At 34.2% G+C, this 22,794-nt stretch overlaps 1 protein-coding gene and 1 long non-coding RNA gene across 4 annotated transcripts in view; one reads left to right on the top strand and one right to left on the bottom strand.

The window, feature by feature from the left end:
- Positions 1-20,593, bottom strand: part of LOC127879164 (uncharacterized) — a 36,957-nt gene extending 16,364 nt beyond the window's left edge. The window contains exons 1-2 of one of the 2 annotated variants that reach the window (XR_008048947.1): positions 20,486-20,593; positions 9,537-9,653 (exon numbers count right to left, since the gene is read on the bottom strand). This is a non-coding gene — a long non-coding RNA (uncharacterized LOC127879164). Of the gene's footprint in view, positions 1-9,536; positions 9,654-14,831; positions 15,311-20,485 lie in introns of those variants that run through there. The other variant, XR_008048946.1, reaches the window with a different exon arrangement.
- Positions 20,594-20,828: 235 nt separating this feature from the next.
- The window catches only part of LOC127878062 (acetylcholine receptor subunit alpha-like), a 77,782-nt gene continuing 75,816 nt past the window's right edge, over positions 20,829-22,794 (top strand). For both annotated transcript variants that reach the window (XM_052424468.1, XM_052424464.1), the window contains exon 1: positions 20,829-20,988. The gene's annotated coding sequence lies outside the window, so the exon portion shown is untranslated. The remainder of the gene's footprint in view (positions 20,989-22,794) is intronic.

Here is a 22,794-nt window from a genome sequence, read left to right as displayed (position 1 = left end):
GACCTATTAACAATTTTTCGACTCTTTGATGTGATCTGATCACAAGAAAAATCTGATTATTGAAAATAAACATGTCCATTTTAGTGAAATAAGGGCTACACAGACCTAAAAATTGTCCTAAATTAAAAAAAAACATTCGCTTTTTCAACACAGGTTTCAAGGTTATATGAAAACCTACTTTTATTCATATTGCCTGGTTCAGCATTTGCAATAAGTACACTGAATACAAACAAAAAAGAAAATTAAGAGTATTATATCAAGATTTCTTTGTCCATTATAGAAAGGCATTACAGAAATAATACCGGTACATGTTTGTTTCTGTCTTTTCTCATCAAGATCGTTTTTTGTATACAGAGGGTAAACAGAATACAGCTATCACTACAGGTGATACAAACATACCCTGCAATACCAAATTCACAAATATAGACAAACATGTTTCATTGTGACTATAAACTATGTGAAAAGTGATATTTCATTTGAATGTGACCTTTTAAGATGCTATCCCGCTTTTAATGATATACAAGGCGCCTACCTGGCTACTGAACACCTGAATATATGCTATCCAACTGAAATAAACCCACCTATCCTAAACGAATTAACATAATTGATGTGGTATGTGATATCAAAATTATATGACTGAGTTGTTAATGGTATCATATTAAAACCAAAAAAATGTTATTTTTTATTCACCACATGACATGGCAGTAAAGTTTTATTCGACTGAAAAGAGATTATAGCTGATATGGTTACGAAATGTTAAATTTTTATATCATTATACCGGTAAATGTAAATTTAGTTACCACGGGAATATCATGTTTCTTTGTATGATAAATACCCTGCTTTGGAATTTGTTAATTCCATCTTTCAATTGAATCAAATAAAATGAAAATGAAATACATAACAAAATATTAAGAAAAAAGCAAGTGTTATACAGAGGATAAAACCCCTTTCCATAAACTCCTTTAAAAAGCTATGTGCAATAATAAGGTAGAGTAATTATTACTTGGCATACAGGATGTAAACACTGAAAAGGGGTGTAAACAAACCAGAGCTGTCCCAAGCCATCTTTGTGACCTTGACTGTCCCATCAAGCTTTTTATTACTGCCATTAAGTTAGCATAAATGTAAAATTGTATTCAGTCCATTTTTGGTGGACAACTTTATGCTTTGGATTAAGTCTGATGTTTCCTTATTTCAGCCATTTCTCAAATAAGTGAATAAAAAGGAATATGAAATACAGGTACAATAAACTATAACACTGACAAGTTGACATGAACACGCTATTATTATGCAAATCACATAAACTGGTTACTTAGCTGAAATTGCATGTTGAAATGAATTTGTTTAAATTAGCAATAACACATGATCTATCTGACATCAAAATATATCATTTCTGCAAACCTGAAAATAAAACGCTGTAATTATTATTAGGGAGACATGCCTTATGCGTGACCATTTTTAAGTTTCGCCAAGCTGTATAATGCTCAAATATGACAACTGACATCTAAGTGTTACCTTAACCTTTAAGGGAACATGAAAGAGGTTTCTACATGTAACTGTTAAACACATTTGGCAAGTTATTTAAGAAGTGCATAATTACTATTGAAGTATCAGTTTGGATTGACCATTGACCTCTTAGTCTGACTTTGAGCCGGGAACATGGGTCTTAACACAAACTGGTGAACATTTGTTGTCAGTTATTGCTCCATTAATGACAAAGTAACAGTTTGGACAAATTTTACCTTCGACCTGTAAGTATGCCCTTGACCTTTAAGTAAGGTAGACAGGTGTTACATGTTAAACACCGCCTCCTTATGATGGTCTTTTGTTATTAGTAATTTTAAAATTGCATGCTGAATGATGTAGTTACTGTCTGTACAAACCCGAACACACACACACATACAGTAACAGACACACAAATGTGCACTCATACACTCAACCATTTTTACAAATAATTATCGTTGTTTCTGAAGATGTCTCAAATAAAAAAGAAAAGAAAGATATGTCAAAGACATTACCCACGTAAACCATCTATTGCTTTGTCAGAGGCTTTGCAAATCTGCCATGGTTTAGTGCATGTGCAAATAATTCAGGAACATTTACATAACTTCGATTGAAAATTGTGTCATTTTACATCTACACTTAGTGGTAATTACATATTTTAAATCAAGCACTTAACAAATTTAGAAATAGTTCACTTCACAGACAATTGGATGAACAGTAAAACTGCCATATTCCACCCTACTGGGGGCATACAAACAAAAATTGAACTGGGGGTTCAAACCCCAGGACAAAAAGAAGCAAATACTAAAACATAACCACTATACGCCATGTAGACTTGCCTGCCCTGAGGGTTCAATACCCAGGACAACGAGGAGCAAATACTAAAACATACGGAATCCTGATAGTGCCATATATAATCTTGCACTTCTTTCATCAAGGGCGAAACTAGAAACACGAAGCGATACTTGATATTTTTCTTGACAGTCGCGGCGACCCACGATATTTTTCTTAAAAGTCGCGGCAACGCACAATATTTTTCTTGACAGTTGCGGCGACGCATGATATATTTAAAAGGATATATCGACCTTGTGTAGGTGATGATGATGTGGTCGATCTGGTTCTGGGTCCTGCTGTCTGGTGATGTCCATGTAAGTTTGTGGATCTCCTTGTGCGCGAACAGGGTCCTTCCTATGACCAAGTCGTTCTGTTGGCAGAATTGACTAGTCTCTCCCCGTTGTTGGTGATCACATCCACTCCATGTCTTCCCATGGTCCTCTTTTTGTCTTTGTTGTCGCAGCAAACTTTAGCATTGAAGTCGCCGAGCAACATCAGCATGTCGTGTTGGGGGATGTCCTTTGAAACACTTTGAAGGCGTCGTAGAATGCATCCTTGTCCTCTTCTTCTGCGTTGTCTTCTTCATATATAGAAACTTAATAGCATTGATTTTAAAGGTTTTGTAAGTATGATTTAAATTACAGTAATTAAACAATTGCAATATCAAAGCTACTAATTCACAAAAATCTGACATCCAAATTGCACATAAAGTTATACAAATAAAATGTTGATAAGTTTCCAATTCTTATTGGAATGGGTTAAATAAACCATTGGCTAATTTGCTTAAATATCATATTGAACATTATTCAGCTTAAAGGAAACATAATAAAACAAGAAACCGTCGGAGACCGGTGATCAATGCTCCCCAAAGTTTTTTTTTGTCACAATATTGCACTATATATTCAGATAAAAGGAAACGTCTTGAGGGCACAGTAGTTGGGGGACAATAATTGCATTATAAAAAAATTCAAAGGGCCATAACTCTGTGAATATACATCCGACCAGACCCCGCTAATAATAAGCACATCTCTTCTTGGTAGTGAAGCTTCCCATAAAGTTTCATTGAATTACGGTCATTAGTTGCTGAGAAATAGCCAGGACAAGAATTGCACTAATAAATAATGGAAAATTTCAAAGGGCCATAACTCTGTGAAAAATCATCCGACCAGAACCCGCTGATAATATGCACATCTCCTCTTGGTAATGAAACTTCCCATAAAGTTTCATTGAATTCCGGTCATGAGTTGCTGAGAAATAGCCCGGACAAAAATTGTGCACGGACGGACACACAGACGAACAGAAGAAGCGGCGCCAATATGCTCCCCCCAAAATAAATTTTGGGGGAGCATAAAAAATGTTTGTGGATATTTGAGCATGTCTATTTCACACAAAGGAATCTTCTTTAGGTGTCAAATATCTCATTTGTTGAGCTATTCAAAATCCTGTGGGGAATATTGAATAGTTTTAAAACATTATACAAACTGGTTGGACCATAGAACATTATTTTGTTCCCCATAAAGCTGTTTGAAATGTTTCTGAACTAAAGGATTACAGTAGCTTAAAGGGGTATACATGTAATAACGCTGTTTTTAATTTACTATAAACCTTATTTAAGCAATACATATTCTCTCTTTTCAGCAGAAATTTATAATGAAACATTGTTATATTTATAAAAAAATTTAGACAAGATTGAAAAAATGCCCTTTATCACTCACCTGGGTAATGGGGCATGGCCAAAATTTACCCCGGGGGCATGTTTTCAACAGTTTCTTTTCTCAAAGAGCCAAAATCTGAGGCCTACACCATTCATCAGAAGTGTAAAGAGTACAATGCATTATGGGACACAACTTTCATTGGACGAGCAAATTTTATTTAGATTAAATGCAATACGATAATGTACAAAAAATGTTTTGTGTCATACAAATTATGAAAAAAAAGCTTCCGTAACGGGTAAAAATGAAAATGAATATCTGTTAACAGTTACACTGCGTTAGCGTGTATATAAATCATCTTCATAATTTCATTTATTTTTCTTACACATACAGCTCTGATAGGGAATACATGTAATAAACACTTACTCTTTAGTTTTTCACAACATTATTGACATTACACAACAGATAAACACCAATTAGCTGTCGAAAGTGGTTTAACCTCTACACAGTTAAAAATCTAAAATCGGTGAAACGGACAAATAAAGCAATGAAGCTGTGATCGTCGCTATCTTTGTACCGGATTGCTGAATTTTGAATTTCAGATTTCCAGTTTGCGAAGTCATTTTTTGCCATTTCCCCATCGGCCGAATATTTATTATTTCGGTTATTTACAATGTATCCTAGTTTACCGAATGCATATTTCCGATTCCCATGTTGCCGACTCCTTTTCATCGCAAAACAAGGTGAATGACCGCCAAACAACGCAGTAAGTAGCGTGTCCATCCCCCGGGAAGTGTCACCCATCGAGAAAAAAGAACACTGCTGACGGACTTTTTTGTTTAAGTACACTGTGTCTGTACTGTAGTCAGGCAAATATAAAATATGGGCTCTCAGTTGTAGTGACAGCCATTTTGTAAAAATGTTTTTTGTCACTTTGACCTTTGACCTCTTGACCTCAAAATCAATAGGGGTCATCTGCGAGTCACGATCAATGTACCTATCAAGTTTCATAATCCTAGGCATAAGCTTTCTTGAGTTATCATCCGGAAATCATTTGACTATTTCGGGACACTGTGACCTTGACCTTTGACCTAGTGACCTGAAAATCAATAGGGGTCATCTGCGAGTCATGATCAATCTACCTATCAAGTTTCATGATCCTAGGCATAAGCGTTCTTGAATTATCATCCGGAAACCATTTTACTATTTCGGGTCACAGTGACCTTGACCTTTGACCTAGTGACCTCAAAATCAATAGGGGTCATCTGCAAGTCATGATCAATGTACCTATGAAGTTTCATGATCCTAGGCCTAAGCATTCTTGAGTTATCATCCGGAAACCACCTGGTGGACGGACCGACCGACCGACAGACCGACAAACCGACCGACCGACCAACATGTGCAAAGCAATATACCTCCTCTTCTTCGAAGGGGGGCATAAATATGAAATGACATTGAAATCCTTCTAGGAATGCACAAATTACAGAGATGATACTAATTTCATACAGAATACTCACACACATACACACACAAGAACTCAGAATTAGAGGTAAGGTGTGACTAATATATGCCCTCCTCAATAATGGCCAAATGTTCGAACAAGTTCGTTAAATTGCTGATCACCAGTGGATTTTAAATTGAAAGTTTCAGCTATGGTTCTCATATTGCAGCCATTACTAGTCAAAGGCTTCGAGTGATTTGGCAGGTATGATATGAAAGAAATTCATTTTATTGTAGATCTTTTTCAAATTGCCTGACACTACACTCACACAAAGAAATTTGCGGAGCGATTATATCTTATAACAAGGGCTGTTTGTAAAACATGCATGCCCCCCATATGGGCTCTCCGTTGAAGTGAGAGCCATTGTGTGAATATGTTTTTTGTCACTGTGACCTTGACCTTTGACCTAGTGACCTGAAAATCAATAGGGGTCATCTGCGAGTCATGATCAATCTACCTATCAAGTTTCATGATCCTAGGCCTAAGCGTTCTTGAGTTATCATCCGGAAACCATTTTACTATTTCGGGTCACTGTGACCTTGACCTTTGACCTAGTGACCTGAAAATCAATAGGGGTCATCTGCGAGTTATGATCAATCTACCTATCAAGTTTCATGATCCTAGGCCTAAACGTTCTTGAGTTATCATACGGAAACCATTTTATTATTTCGGGTCACCGTGACCTTGACCTTTGACCTAGTGACCTCAAAATCAATAGGGGTCATCTGCGAGTCATGATCAATGTACCTATAAAGTTTCATGATCCTAGGCCCAAGCGTTCTTGATTTATCGTCTGACAACCACCTGGTGGACGGACCGACAGACCGACATGAGCAAAGCAATATACCCCCTCTTCTTCGAAGGGGGGCATAAATATATTACAATGTTCAGGTATTCAATGGGTAGGGTAATCTGATTATACGAGCTATTGAAGTATGGGTACTGAATAATTTTTAAATGTCATAATTGGACCAAAGAACATTTTTAAGGCATAGCATGTCCATTATAATTATTTAAGAGTGTTATCAATTCAAGTCATTAAATAAGCAATGTCAAGTTTGTGCCATTAGTATTGTCAGAGAGAAATATGTTAATAGATCTGTTATTCAGCTTTTAAAAATGTATTTCACATTCCAATAAATCTAAGTTAAATTTTATACTCCATGTACATTTCTGTTTTGCAAAATTATTGTAAAGCTATTGGTTGGTCACAAGTGATACATTATCTTGTGCTTCTAAATTTCTTAATTTTATAATCATACATGTACTTCACATATTTATACATAAACCATAAACTGCAATAATGGGGTTAGACTTAATTACCATGGTTTTAGATAGAGTTTACCTGTCCGAATATTGCTGATCTAACAGTAAGTGGTTATTTGTTGGAAGAAAGTGTCAAGACAATGAAAATAAATGAATGCCAGAATTTGTGTATGGATATCAGTATGTAATATCTGAATACTATAATGATAACTATATTAATCAGTTTTGATAGCCGAGATATTAAGTCTTGTTTGTATATTCTTTTAGCAAAGATCTTTAATAAGTAATAAGTCATATATAATAACTGTATATTCAAAACAAGAGGGCCATGATGGCCCTGTATCGCTCCACTGTTTTTTCTTTGCGAAAAAAAACGTGCAATGCGCATGGGTTGAAATGTACTCAAGCATGTGACTTTCTCTTTCTATCCCTCGTCCCACTGGGGGTTTAAAGTTGGAAGTGTGAGCATTTTTATAAATGGAAAAAGTTACTACCGTGTTAACTAAACAGACTTAAAAGCCCGGGAATTGTTGCACAGGTCTTTTGCTTATAACGTAGGTACATTTATCTCTCCAAAAGATATTGTCGTTCTTTCTATTTCACATATTTTTAGACGCTGACGATCAAATCTACGCATTTGATTTGAAACAGATTCTCAAGACCCATAGGAATCAAAATGCCTTAAACCTTTACCAAACGACACATTTTGGACTTTCCCAATTTGAAAGAGGTTGCAGATGTCAATTAAATTAAAATGGAATATGAAGGAAATGATCAGGTAGGGTAGAAATAATTGTGATAAAAGGAGAAATTGCTCATCAACCCACACATCCCTTACACCAACAGGCCTGAGAATATTATGATAATCTAAAGATTATTTCTTTATATTTATAAATGTTTTTAATAAGTAATACATTTGACTTCTAAGATCAATTCATAACTTATATTAAGAAAATTATAAAATGGTCAGAAATATATATGGATTGTTGAGCAATTGACAATCATATCCACAATTCATGAGTCACGATTCACAAATGGAACAATGAATCATTAGTTATTAAAAAGCAGCATATACGATAGTTAAGAACATTGCACTTCATTAATTTCAAAACCTTCTCTTGGATAAAAAGTTTGAGTTTACCTTGCAGTATCATATATTGACTTTTCTTGAAATAATTATGTTCATGGAAGTTGTGTTTTAAAAATCAATAATATATTATTAAACTGGTTTTAACACTACAAAAAAAGACATGAAATTAACATGTCATCCAAAATATTTTCATCCGGATATATGGTCACTTTCAACATATTTAAATAAAACCTGACTTTTTTCAGTTTGTAAAAAAAACATTCATAACACATGTTCTTACTTCAATGCCTTTGTAAGCAGTCACCATCTGACCTAAAATGGCACTAAATTACAGGGTTTTATCTCATGTTTACAAGATGTTGATGTTGTTGTTGGTCACAGCCAAACGGCCGCAGTAATCTCCACTGGTAAACGTCATATGTTCAGTTTTGTGACCCCCGGGGCCGGGTCAAATTTAAGCCCAGGGAAATAATTTGAACAAATTTGGTAAAGGACTATTAGATATCACTACATACCAAATTTAGTAGCCCTAGGCTCTATAATTAAGAACAAGAAGATTTTTAAAGTTTGCACACAATAGGCCTTATTTAAGCATATGTTCATTTTTGTGACCCCTGGAGCAAGGTCAAATTTGTTCCCAGGGGCATAATTTGAACAAACTAGGTAGAGAACTATTATATGTCACTACCTAACGAATTTAGTAGAAATAGGCCCAATGGTTATGGACAAGAAGATTTTTATAGTTTGCACAAAATGGGCCCAATATAAGCATATGTTCAATTTTGTGACCCCTGGGGAACGGTCAAATTTGATTCCAGGGGCTTGATTTGAACAAACTTGGTAGGGGACCATAAGATGTCATTACATACCAAATTTGGTAGCCCTATGTCATACGGTTAGGACAAGAAGATTTTTAAAGTTTGCACAAAATAGGCCTTATATAAGCAAATTTTCAATTTTTGACACCCCCAGGACAGGGTCAAATTTGACCCCAGGGGCATAATTTGAACAAACTTGGTAGAGGACTATTAGATGTCACTTCATACCAAATTTGGTAGCCCTAGGCCCAATGGTTATGGATGTAAAGATTTTTAAAGTTTTCACAAAATAGGCCTTATATAATAAGCAAATTTTCAATTTTTTGACCCCCCAAGGCAGGGTCAAATTTGAGTCATGTTGGTAAAGAAGTATGCACAATATTAAAGCAATATGTCAAGGGACATAGGAAATATTTGGGGTGGTTCGCAAACTTTTACATAGAGTTATTAATAATATGCATATTCTAAGTGGAAAAAAGGCCATTATTCTTACAAAATGATTGATACAGTTGTCTGCTCTTGTTTGTAAGTTGGGGTCATGTTGGTAAAGAAGTATGCAAAATATTTAAGAAATTTGTCAAGGGACATAGGAAATATTTGGGGTAGTACGCAAACTTTAACATTTGCACGCTTACGCTTACGGGAAGCCGATCCCGGGTTGAGTAGGATAGCTCCACTATATATATTTCATATACAATAGTCAAGCTAAAAATTAATGTCTTCTAGTGCATCTGCATGGGGCATCACCAGCCTTACCAGCTGTTTCACAAGAAAGAGAGCAATCCTTTGTCACAACTTCCATAAACTTGTCCGCGTTGAAGTTTTACAAGAATGGTTGCATATAAGCACCAAATATTTTCTCTCCCAAGTACCTTGGTATGTTTTGCTGGTTGTGTGCATGTTGCAATGTTGGTGGAACTCTGGTTGAGCCAAGTTCTGGACCACTGTTACCGTCATATCTTCTAAAGGTGAATCATTGGCATCATCTCCTGCATCACAAAATCGAAAGCCATGTTTAATCACAACATCAATCTACATAACTGTCCAGTGTCCATCTAATTATTGTATTCAGGAAATGATTCATAAGACATGCTTGCCAAGAATTGTATGTTAAGTCCTCATTTTGATGAAATAAAGAGTTTTTGGAGGTTAATTCTTATTTTCAAAAACCCTAAATGAAGGGCAAGTCATCATTTTGATAAAATGAATTGTGTATCAAGTCCTCACTTTTATGATAAATCAATTGTATGTCAAGTCCTCACTTTTATAATAAAATAAGTTTTGTGTAAAGTCCTCATTTTGATTGATAAGAATTTTTTTGAGAAAGTTCTTATTTTAAAAAACTGGAGTCATCATTTTGATAAAATGAAGTGTGTATCAAGTCCTCACTTTTATGATAAATCAATTGTATGTCAAGTCCTCACTTTTATAATAAAATAAGTTTTGTGTAAAGTCCTCATTTTGATTGCAAATAATTTTTTTGAGAAAGTTCTTATTTTCAAAAAACCTAATTGAAGGGCAAGTCATCATTTTGATAAAAAGAAGTGTGCATTAAGTCCTCACTTTTATGATAAATCAATATGTGTGTCAAGTCCTTACTTTTATAATAAAATAAGTTTTGTGTAAAGTCCTCATTTTGATTGCAAATACTTTTTTTTAAGAAAGATCTTATTTTGAAAAAAACTAATTAAAGGGGAAATCATCATTTTGATAAAATGAAGTGTGCATTTAGTCCTCACTTTATGATAAATCAATATGTGTGTCAAGTCCTCACTTTTATAATAAAATAAGTTCTGTGTAAAGTCCTCATTTTGATTGATTAGAATGTTTTTGAGAAAAATCTTATTTAACAAAAAAAACTACCTTGTAATTGAAGGAAAAGTATTATTTTGATCAAATGAATTGTGTATCAAGTTCTCACATTTATTTGAGAAAATTATTATTTTCCAAAAAAATATTGTAGGACAAGTCTTTATTTTCATCAAATGAATTGTGTGTCTTAAGTCCTCACTTTAAATTATATAAAGATTTTTGGGGAAAATTCTTATTTGCAAACAACTAATTTAGGGCAAGTCTTCATTTTGATAAATAAATTTTATATGAAGTCCTCACTTTTATAATATAAACAACAAGAAAATTCGTTTAATTGATATCCCCCACCAAATAAATTTTGTTTATTGATGGGTGAATAACTAAAAGAAAGCTTATTTGTAGGGTTGTGCCTTTTCTTACTTTTTTGTAGTTACATCATACAAAAAAACAAAGGGCAATATCTCTTATTTAAGAAAGTGTAGGGGTATGGTTCTTGTGCATGGAGCTTCTCCTTATTAATATCTATACGCCCATGAAGTTTCATGTTGAAAACTTGTATCATATCTGAGATATAGCCCTGAAAAGTTACATCATACAAAAACAACAAATGGCAATAACTCTCATTTAAGAAAGTAAAGGGTTATGGTTCTTGTGAATGGCACTTCTCCTCATTAATATCTATACATCCATGAAGTTTCATGTTGAAATCTTGTATCGTGTCTGAGATATAGCCCTGAAAAGTTACATCATACAAAAACAACAAAGAGCAATTACCCTTATTTAAGAAAGTGTAGGGTTATGGTTCTTCTGCACGGAACTTCTCCTCATTGATATCTATAAATTCATTAAGTTTCGTGATGCAATCTTATAATTATAGTTTCTGAGATATAGACCTGAAAAGTTTGTGATGGACGGACTAACAGATGACAGACTGACGGACAACACCAAAACTATATCCCTCCGCCTTTGGCGGGGGATAAAAATGTGTCAAGTCCTTGTTTACTTGACTTTGTGTTATTCTGTGATACATATATAAATTGCATTAAACGTAACAAGAAAACATTGCTACTAAACAAACATTAATTTAACTAAACAATTAATACTGTGTGTCAGAACTGTGTTATCTAAAGATAATTGTTATTATTGCTGTTAATTGAGTACTTTATGAAAATAAACACTAAAATAATCAACACTTTGTGAATTGCTTTTGCGCGTCTTCCGAACTACGAACTGGGTCTCAAACACCAATCATCCACTGTGGAATAATGTATGTTCTATTATTTGTGTGACACACATATTGACATTTTCTAAACTGTATTATATAAAATTTCATTAAATATAAATTATGGTTTTGCTATACATGTATTGCAAAATGTCAAATGTTTGTTGTAGACTTAATTAGACTAATACCAATTGAAGTCTGTGTTGTTTTCACACATTTAAAAATTATCAATTTTACAGATTTTTGAAATAAAGTAGCTATTTAACATAACAAGCGGGCCATGATGGCCCTTAAGAGCTCATATGAGTTCACGGACACAAATTTACCTGATAGAAGGCATGAACTTAGTAAAAGAAAAATATGATAGACCTAAAAAAAAAGACGTGTTCATAAGGCACAGTTGCCCCCACATTCCACTTTTGTCTCAAAACTACGCTTATGTCAAACACAACCTGTTAATATCCATATTTGACTATTGACCTGTAAGTGCGACTTTGACCTTTGAGTTCAGCCTTCTCATGTTAGCCATTTGTAAGCATTAAATTTTGGAAGTCCCAGGCATAAAATTGCACTTCAATGCTAAGAGTATAATTAAACCATTACAATGTATCACATTATAATAAATATTAATTTTTAATTTAATGTGTTTTGAACAAATGTACGTGGGTCATTCAAAAGTTGTTGTCTGGTAACCTTTTGTTGATTTAGTTATTCCAGGGTATAATCTACATGTGCGTCTCGCGTCTATGACGAACAAATATCGAAATAGACGCATCGTTTTAAAATGTGCGTCCACTCGGACACATTGCTGAACTGTATCCATTACCGCATACGCGAATCACGATAAGCACAAACCATCTTGTGTATGAGTCAAAAGTGTAGCAATGAACGCTGAGTTTAACCGAATGAGGCTTGAAGACTCCAGCAAGTCTTTTGATTGGCTCTAGTCGAGCCGCTGATGTATAATACAAACTAATTAGAGCCTACCTTTTAAATAGAATGTGTTATGATATTTTCTCGAGTCCCCGAATGAAAACCTGCTTTAACTTTGTGTTACTTAGTCATATATAATACAGAAAAAATGCCTCCGAAATAAGGTGTTGAAGCTTAATCCAAAACATTAAACAATCTGGCAATACCTTATATTTCTGAAAGTTTTATTGAAGTATAGAATTGAAAATTGCCTTTTACAAAAAATGTCACGCAAAACCAGTAAACTTGGGGCAATTTTAAGGATATTGTTCAATATATTTTGTTAATGAAGCAAGTTATTGAGAAGAATTTTCACATTCAAGTTAATCACATGGAAACACTTCTGTAAGATAGAAAAAGAACTCAAACATGCTTAATGGTAAGAAAATAAATGCATGTTTTATTTAGGCTTCATTATTTTTTAAATCACCCATAGGATATGATGCGGCATTGGTCTTTAAGGAATATAAAAAAAATCAATCATTTTTACCCGGAAGTTGGCGCTGTAATAAATTTGCTATTCTGTGTGTTCTTTTACCAAGCTTGATTAGGAATTTTTGAAAACGCGCAATGGAGATTTTCTTTCACCATTAAAAATAATAGTTCACGGATTCAAACCATAATACCTGATTAATATGTTGCTACAGTGGATTCCTGTTCTTAGCATACCATGTCAGCAAAAATTATGCTAATAACAGGAATATGCTATTAACAGGAACACACATTTTAGCATAAATATAGCAACTGGGGGCATACAATAAGTCAAATCTGTTAATAATTGATCTTCAAAGTGAAATTTAAATGCAACATTGTATATGATTGATGTTTAAGATAACTATTTATCAAATGTAATTGTATTCTAAGGTATTTGCATTTGCATTTGAGCATATTTTAGCAGATTTAAAGCATATTTTCTTGGCATTCTGAGAATGTTCTATGCTATAAAGACTTTTAAGTGAATTCTGAATATTGGGGTTAAAAATTATGCTATTAATAGAAGAAAAATACATTAAAATTTAAAGGAATTAATCTGTGCTTTGACATTCTATATGCTAATAACATAAATATGCTATTATCAGGTATGCTAATAAGTAGAATCCAAAAATTATCCTTCAGTCTGACAGAATTTCCTAGCCTCTCAGACCAAACATCTGACAGATTTTTTTACATTTAGCGGTGTCTGACTTGGCTTCTCACTTTTGAGTTCATGATGCTTAATGTTTTAGATTCAACACTAATTTCCTCAACCTCACGACACCAGAGCTCCTGTGATGCAAATATACTTAAGTGGTATAAAGGGATATATTTTTTTCCCTGCAAATTGCGTTTAGTTCCTCACATCTGGTTAAAAATAAACCTGTTACCTTCCAATTGACTGTCAATTTAAACAGCAAACTCCAATACATATTCCTGTTTGTATTCTTGTATGAAAATGTTCACAACATATGGGCGTAGTTATATGGGGACTGAATATTCAAATACATGTAGGTTAAGAAGTACAGTAAATGACATGACAAAATGCTGTTAGGACATATAATCATCCTTAATTCTAAACCAGCTATACATGACATTATTCTTAAGAGGGGCATATCAGAATAAAGATAAAAAGATACAAATGATTTGCAATGGAAAAATTATTTCCTGCAAATATTTTTTATCCAAATTATTTCCGTAAAGACATGTTGTACAATAGCATGCCATGGTTAAAATGATAGTGTAATACAATGCCTAAACTCTTTCTGCAAAGTTTGGGAAGTCTGCTTTAGGGACATTTAAATGGAAGGACAGATGAAAGGTAACTCATTATAGTGCCACCAATGTTATTATTATGCAATTTTTTCGCAGTTCAGAGCTGAAAATAACATCCCAGAACTTAATTATCCACTGCCAAGTTATTCAATAAATAGTAAATTGTAAACATTTCAATTATGAAAAATTAAACAACTTGTAATTCAGACACAACTCACATTTTACCTGTTGTTAGCTTTGAACAAGCAAATTGGCCTCGGTGAAAAATAATTTACATTGAAATTGAGAAAAGTCCTCGAGAACTCAGTGCCCCAGATAATTATTTGGGAAATAGGGTTTTCAACCATTGATTTTGAAAAATAGGGTGATTTCATTCTTCATATAGAGTGAAATGAGTAATTAAAATGCATACCTTAAATAATTGCTGATTTACTTCCGTTTACGCTGCACACTTGTATTGATTCAATAGAACTGTAAACTATCATCATAAATTTTAATAAAGTGATGTTTCCTAATATCTGTAATCCTTGAAACTGTCCATGATATAAACTTTAAAAAATGTCGAAAATTTCTAACCAATGACATGCCTTTTTATACTTTTGACAGGTTTGTTAAGTCACAGACTTTCCATCATGTTTTTTGGATGTCAACTCAACTGCTGTATACACAGTTTCTAACAAAATCGATAACACGAATGATTCGGCACTTATTGGCTCTTGCTTTCTTGATTCAAAAAAGTTTGCGATCGGCTGATATTTTGGCGCAACATTCTCGGACGTCTTTCGACCTCTCTTAGCTATTTTTATTTCGCATCGTAATAGAAACTGAAAGTACAGACGCTTTACAAATACATGCACAATGAGCGACGAATTAGGTCAGATTGAAAACACATCGCGTTTGAATAACTATGACCGTTTGCTGAGCTTGCTGAATGTAAGCGTCATCGCGTTACGATAATAATTCCAAAGAGAAAATACCTAAAATGAGCAAATCATTTTTAATCGAAGTTTTGTATCGTTAATTTGATGAATTTGCGTAAAAGTCAAATTGGTTGCGTTTTCAATACTCATGATATTGTATTATTTGCATTTTTAAACATTTTAATAGGGTGAAAGACGCAGATACGCAGCTTATCTGGGGCACTGAGAACTGGTTAACAGACATGATATTTTGGATAATTGTAAAAGTTAGGACAGCAGATATACATGTATGCACGGAGTGTATATTGACAGGAGATGAATCGAGTATTTGACCCTTACTGTAGTAAATTCAATCTTATGCAAGACCTATTCATCCGATTTTATTGGTTTATACGTTATCTTGTTGCTTATTAATTCCTCTTTCAAAAAAATATAACTTTTAGTATATTCCCGTTGTTATTAATGGATTTATAGCGAGTTAAACACAAGAAATACACATTTTATGTTTTACCACCGCGCGTTTTAACGTGTTGTGGCTATCGATCTTTTACGATTAGCGTACAGCGAAGTGCCGAGGTTATACATTTTGATGTACCCACTCACGTCTTTTGTTAAATTATAGTTTCATTTCTCGGCCGATTTTGACAAATTATATATCATTAGAAAGCTTACGTTACGTAGTAAACAGATATATCAATATATATTAAGTTTTTCTTCTGATTTCGACAGCCCGGCGAGTTATAACTTAAACTTTTGCAAATATCATACCGTTTTGGAGTTTTAGAATCTAGATTTACGGTTGACATGTTCGTACTTAATACCAATTTGTAGCGTTTATATTTGGAGTTCAGTTTTACAAATTACATCTTGCTTAGGAGAATAGAATTCTGTATACGATAGAAAAAAAATTTGTTTAAAAACGAAAGTAATTAAGGAATGAAGGCGGGAAAATGTAGCGCGCGTTCCTAACGCACTGAACTGATGCTACGGTCTTGGCGATTATGCTTTTGTTTAGAAACCGGCCATTTAATTTCTTTTTCCATCTTATTATATTTTTTAGGGAATATATTGTAGTATTTTGTTCACGAAACATATCAATAAAGCTTATTATAAATGAATCTTAATAAATTAACGTTTTCAGCTCTTGTTTATAACACAGGAAGGGTGTAAAATTTATGATGAAACAGCGTATATAGCGGACCCTCTCGATATTATTCGGTTTTGCATGCATACTTGAAATAAAATGGGTGTCAAAAACCTTCATCGTTTGCTGTTTATTATCAACAAGGTAATTATGTATAATTATTTGAAATGTTATTTACCTTAAATTATCAATTTATTAAAGATTCTTGAAAATCACGGTCCGTGTTACGCGGGTCATTTCGTATTTTGACATCAGGGCATCATGTCCAACTATTGAAAATCAGATTTTTTTTCACCGGGACGATGACGGCTTGGATTTAGACAGGCAGACATATAGTTTATTCAGACTTAAACAACAGTACATCGTCTTCAACTCAAATATATAAATTATTTTAAGACGAATTGTTAGGTGATTACACATATAGCAGTGATGATTCTGAGAATGTTGCCATGTTTTTTATCCGTGTAATCTAGAGTCCATGGTTTGAGCATTTTTATCGCGGTGTTCAATAAAAGATATCTCAATAATCTTGTTTATTGATAGATCTGTGGTTTTATTGCCCCTGTGTTCAGCACAAGCCAATTATCTCGTTATGATCAGATACTGTGCCGACCAATACTAAATAACACTATGGTGTCATACGCCACAGCAGGGACCTATACTTGTATATTGGTCCCTAACCACAGGTGGCAATGTCTGGTCAGTTTACACTTTTTATGATACCTCCATGTCTTCTCGTGGTATTAGTGGTCATTTCTTGGAGTAATGTAACGCCAAATACTCAATTTTGCGTTTATAAGATATGTAGCGTGTTGAAAACATTTATAGTCATCTGCCCATACAGATTGCCATAAACTAAATACTGTATAGATGTCAGCCAGCTAAATCACAATAATTATAAGTGCTTAATACCTATACATGTACATTTTAAACCTTTAAAAAATCTAATACTTCACATTTAACGTATTTAGCGGGTACCGGTAAAAAAACTCCGTCATTTCGTAGTCCTATAAAGAGTGTATGGTAGTGTACGGAACAACATAATTAAAAACAGCATTCTCATTTGACCACAACAGGGTTAAATAATCTTTCCGAAAAATACAAATAATACAGAGTTTTAATTTAGAATTCTATATATTTGTAACTCTGTTAACTTATAAAGATATTTCAATATACATGCATAGACAGTTGACCGTGATTTTCAAGAATCTTTAAATAATTTTAATTAATTGATAATTTATGGTTAATAACCTTTCATATAATTTTACATAATTACCTTTTTGATAATAAACAACAAACGATGAATGTTTTGACACCCATTATATTTGAAGTATGCAAAGCCGAAAAATATCAAGAGGGTCCGCTATACATTTGTATACGCTGTTTCATCATAAAATTAACACCCTTTCTGTGTTATAATCAAGAGATGAAATCGTAAATTTATTAAGCTTCATTAATACTTAGCTTTATGGATATATCTCTAGAACAAAATATTTCAATATATTTCATAAAAAATATAATAATCATGGCAAAGGAAATTCAATGGCCGGTATCTAAACAAAAGCATAATCGCCAAGACCGCAGCATCAGTTCAGTGCGTTAGGAACGCGCGCTACATTTTCCCGCCTTCATTCCTTAATTACTTTCGTTTTTAAACAATTTTTTTTTTCTATCGTATACAGAATTCTATTCTCCTAAGCAAGATGTTATTTTTAAAACTGAACTCCAAATAGAAACGCTACAATTATGTATAAAGTACGAACATGTCAACCGTAAATCTAGATTCTAAAACTCCAAAACGGTATGTTATTTGCAAAAGTTAAAGTTATAACTCGCCGGGCTGCCGAAATCAGAAGAAAAACTTAATATACATTTATATATCTGAAAACTACGTTACGTAAGCTTTGTAATGATATATAATTTGTCAAAATCGGCCTAGAAATGAAACTATAATTTAACAAAATACGTGAGTGGGTACATCAAATTTATAACCTCGGCGCTTCGATAGAAGATCGATTGTTACGACACGGTCACGTGACTTAGACACAACAAGATATTTGGCGTAACGGTCCCGTTTCATATCCGTGTAATCTAGAGTCCGTGATGTATGGGGAGAACGAGAAACGTAAACAATGTTAACCAGAAAGGCACAATCACAGGCAATCGGCACCTGTGACGGAAGCAATTATTAAGAATCATTAAGAAAATAAATCGATAGAAACAGATAACCTACACTTGCGCACCCATAGGCCATTGTTATTGTTTTGATTCCCGATTTTCGCGCATGCGCAATGCACTGGTAGTCAAAAGCATTGCTTACAGCTAACGCAAAGCATATGGATAACGAGACTTGTTTAGTCAATTAATCGAAAAGAAACTAAAAAAACAACACCTAAATAATATTTAAAAAATATAATGTTTAGTGCCAAAAGAATGCATTAACACATTTATTTGCATTTTAAAAGAACGCGTCATTAGCATAAAAGTAATTAACATTGTCTGAAGACTGAACGACAGACAACTCGACGCAACAAAGAGCTCTATGCATTAGCCGTATAATTATTTGCAGAAAAGCTTCAATAAAAATAATGATACATCTAATTATAAAATTATAATTATCAATTGCATGCGTAAACTATAATAATAAAAAATTAGTGATAGCTAGAATGTGTCAGTGTTTCATTGAAAATAAACATACTACAAAGCCCTATAAAAGCGAAGTTCATGACGGTATTTACATGTAATTTTAATTTGGATGGGTGTTGTTCAGAGAATGACTTGAGGAATATTAACATTCAACTGAAAAACACAACCTCACATGATGCAAATTGAACTGTGTATTCATGTATTTTGTAAACTCGTTTCTAGTGATCGAGTATGAGTGACAACTATCTAACATTTAACACACACGCACAAACACACACACACACACACACAACATAATATATATACATATATAATATAATATATACACATTGTTTCATTATTATTTACCCCCATTGATGTCAAACGTTATTTCTTGTTTTTATGATGTAGTTCGTGCATTGCCGTAACATTACATCTTTATACGGAATGACGTATTTATAATTAACCGATGCCCGCTAAATACGTAAAATATTTTTTATTTACATTTTATAATTCATAAATACTTTATTTTTTATAAATAAAACGGGCTTGTATCTTTACCGTGTTCAATTTCCGATAATCTATAGACTTCAAATTTGTACAATAATTATGTAACATATCTAATTTAAGCAACTGTTAAGTATTTCGGTGGTAAATTTATTCAACCAAATGCCTAGTTACTTAATACTACCAGAATGAAGACATGGTGGCATCATCAATTGCGTTTAATGACCAGACTGTCATCTGCCACCTAGTGTGATTTATGACACCATGTTGTTAGTTAGGTCTGGACAATATCTGATCAAAACGAGATAATCGGATTAGGCAGAACAAAGGGGCAATTAAACACCGGAATACAAAGGCTTAAACGATTTTAAGATTGATGCAAACAATCAAATGAAAACTATTGCATTTAATTAAATGTTTATTTAATGTGTCAACATGTTAGTTTTCCCGGACCAGGGTAAAGGTCCCTGCCCAGACAAATACCATTATGGTTAATTTGTAAATGTTTTTATTTGGATTTGATCTATTTATTCATTGTGTTCAATCTTATTTGTTTCAGAAACGTAGAACAACTTGTTGGCATGTTGAAAAATAAAATCTAAATATAATCGTTTAAATTTAACCGATCACGCTCTATTTCTCCCCATTGATTGTATCTTTCTTTTGACTACCAACATAGCCCGGATGTAAACACGCAGGTGCGCGTGACGTCACGCGTGAACTGGTCTATTGAGCAATTCTTATCAGTCATCGTCGTGATTTTCGCAAAAGTTTTAACAGCCGTTAGACATTTATGATCGATTTTCTTATTAAGCGAATGGCAACAATTTTTTGATCGACTAGTTTGCAGCCAAAATATAAAGCACTTACCGCGTGTCAATGTTAAACTTTAAACAGGTCGTCACATAAACTTGCAGAAGATGTGAAAAAGGCACCATCATGGCGGCAGCCATTTTTTCCAAACAAACCAGTTTCGCACCAAAAGGCAAATATAACAAGAGTTCTGATTGGCTAATGCCATAATCTAAAAATAAATGCTGGTCGAGCAGGATTTTTCTGCACGAGCAGAAAAATGCCGGTCGAGCAGTAAATTTGCTGCTCGAGCAGCATTTTGCTAGTCGAGCAGCATTTAAATGCTGCTCGAGCAGCATTTTTTTTTTTTCTGCTCGAGCAGAAGTTAAAGTTTCGACCCCTTTGGTATCCCATATAGGACGACGTGAGTACGCAGTGGTTCGGAGTTTACTCTGACCTTATCCAAAGTTGTTCCCGTTAGGTCGCCGACTTAATTTTTCGACGCCTACTTCAAGACGGCATCTTGAGCGATGGTACCGCGTCCTGGGTCGCCGTGAGAACGCTAACGCGCTGTGACAAAGGTATTTTTTTTTAATGTCTATCTGAATAGTAAGTAACCGTTTACGAAAATATATTTATAAGATATTTCATTTTAAAAAAATAGCCCAAAAGTAATAACCTCAGTTTTTTGAGGTCGCAAGGTCTTTAAATTATCCCATTGACTCGATTGTACTAGAAAAATATATATACACGTAAACAAATAAAATGTCATTCCTGATTATACTGCTTATTTTATTCCGAGGTATGTCGCCGTTGGCTTTCTGAAACGAATTTTATCGTATAACTTATTTACAGAAGTTCATAAATAAATTTTAGTAAATCTGAAACAGAAATTTTGTCCATACTCAAAAACAAATTCCCCGAAAATGAGGCGCAATATAATATTGAGCATACCACTCCTACTCCGCCCGAACAACCGGCATCAACATCAACCACAAATAATGTAGCCACAAACAATGTTGAACATACATTCCGCCATCAGCAACAACAACAGCATAAGCTACCCTCCAGCTCACAAACTTCAGATCACCCTAAAAAAATGCTCAATCCTATACCATCACCGCAACAAACAAGGCAACAACCTAGGCAACAACGCCATCATCAGCAACGACACAGGATATCCGACCACCCCGCGTATTCTCCCTTCAATATACATAGAAACCGGCTACGCATGGCCCGTAACAGCTCGACCCCGATCATGCGACATAGCCTCCGCAAAGGACACGCGATTGCACCGCCGCTTCCGGTCTTCTTTCGCCACGCGTACGGAATATATTAATTTAATCCAGTAGCCTCAAGCCCGTACGTTAGGTCAATTTAACACACCAAACCCCAAATGTCTGCGACAGTTCATACTCATAATATAAACAGTCTTACAATTATGTCGTGGAACGCCCGAGGGGTTACTCATAACTCAAATGCAAAAATGTACGAGCTTCAAAATTATGTTAATAACAACGAAGTGCATGTAGTATGTCTCCAGGAAACGAACTACAAAAGTAATCACAGACAAGTTCATTTAAAAGGATATCAAGAACCTGTGCGAGGTGAACAAAGAGAAAAACTTATAGGCACTGGGGTAGCAATATATGTAAAATCGGGCCTTTCATTTACTAAAATAAACATTGATCAAGATTGCCCTATTGAATCGTGTGCCCTCACACTGTACTTGACTAAGCACCAATCATTCCGCATTCAATGCGTATATGCTCAAACTAAAGATAATACGTGTAAAAATTATGCAAAAATTTTCCATTCAGTTGAACATAGAAAGAATAATATTATTGTTGGCGATTTCAATCTAAAACACCCCTGCTGGAACCCCGAGGGTGATCCACGATGCGACGATAACTCTGAAAATCTCCTAAAATTAATTAACAATAACAGCATAAACTTCCTTAACGACGGTCAAATAACGAGATTGTCTGATCGCGAAGATCAACCCGACAGCGCGATCGATCTAGCTCTTACCTCAGCCCATCTTCAAGCTATAAGCGATTTCAATGTCATTGACGACTCGTTTGGAAGTGACCATCTTCCAATCATAATAAACATTAAGACAAGAATAGAGAATACCCTTCCGTCCACACAACACAAATGGAAAATACACAAAGCCACACCTGAACAATGGAACAACTTTAAAACTCAGTGTAATAATGAGTTCCTTCCTAATGTAGATAATACTGACACCAACTCTTACTTTAAATCCTATATAACAAAACTTAAAACTGCGCTTGATAACTCAATCCCTGTAAGCAAAACACCTAAAAAATTCAAACGGTCTGTACCATGGTGGAATCAAGAATGCACAGACGCCATTAAATATC

The sequence above is a fragment of the Dreissena polymorpha genome, chromosome 4 (assembly GCF_020536995.1).
Source record: "Dreissena polymorpha isolate Duluth1 chromosome 4, UMN_Dpol_1.0, whole genome shotgun sequence".
NCBI lineage: Eukaryota > Metazoa > Mollusca > Bivalvia > Myida > Dreissenidae > Dreissena > Dreissena polymorpha.
The sequence above is the reverse complement of the archived record's forward strand: the minus strand, read 5'-3'. Positions and strand labels throughout refer to the sequence as shown.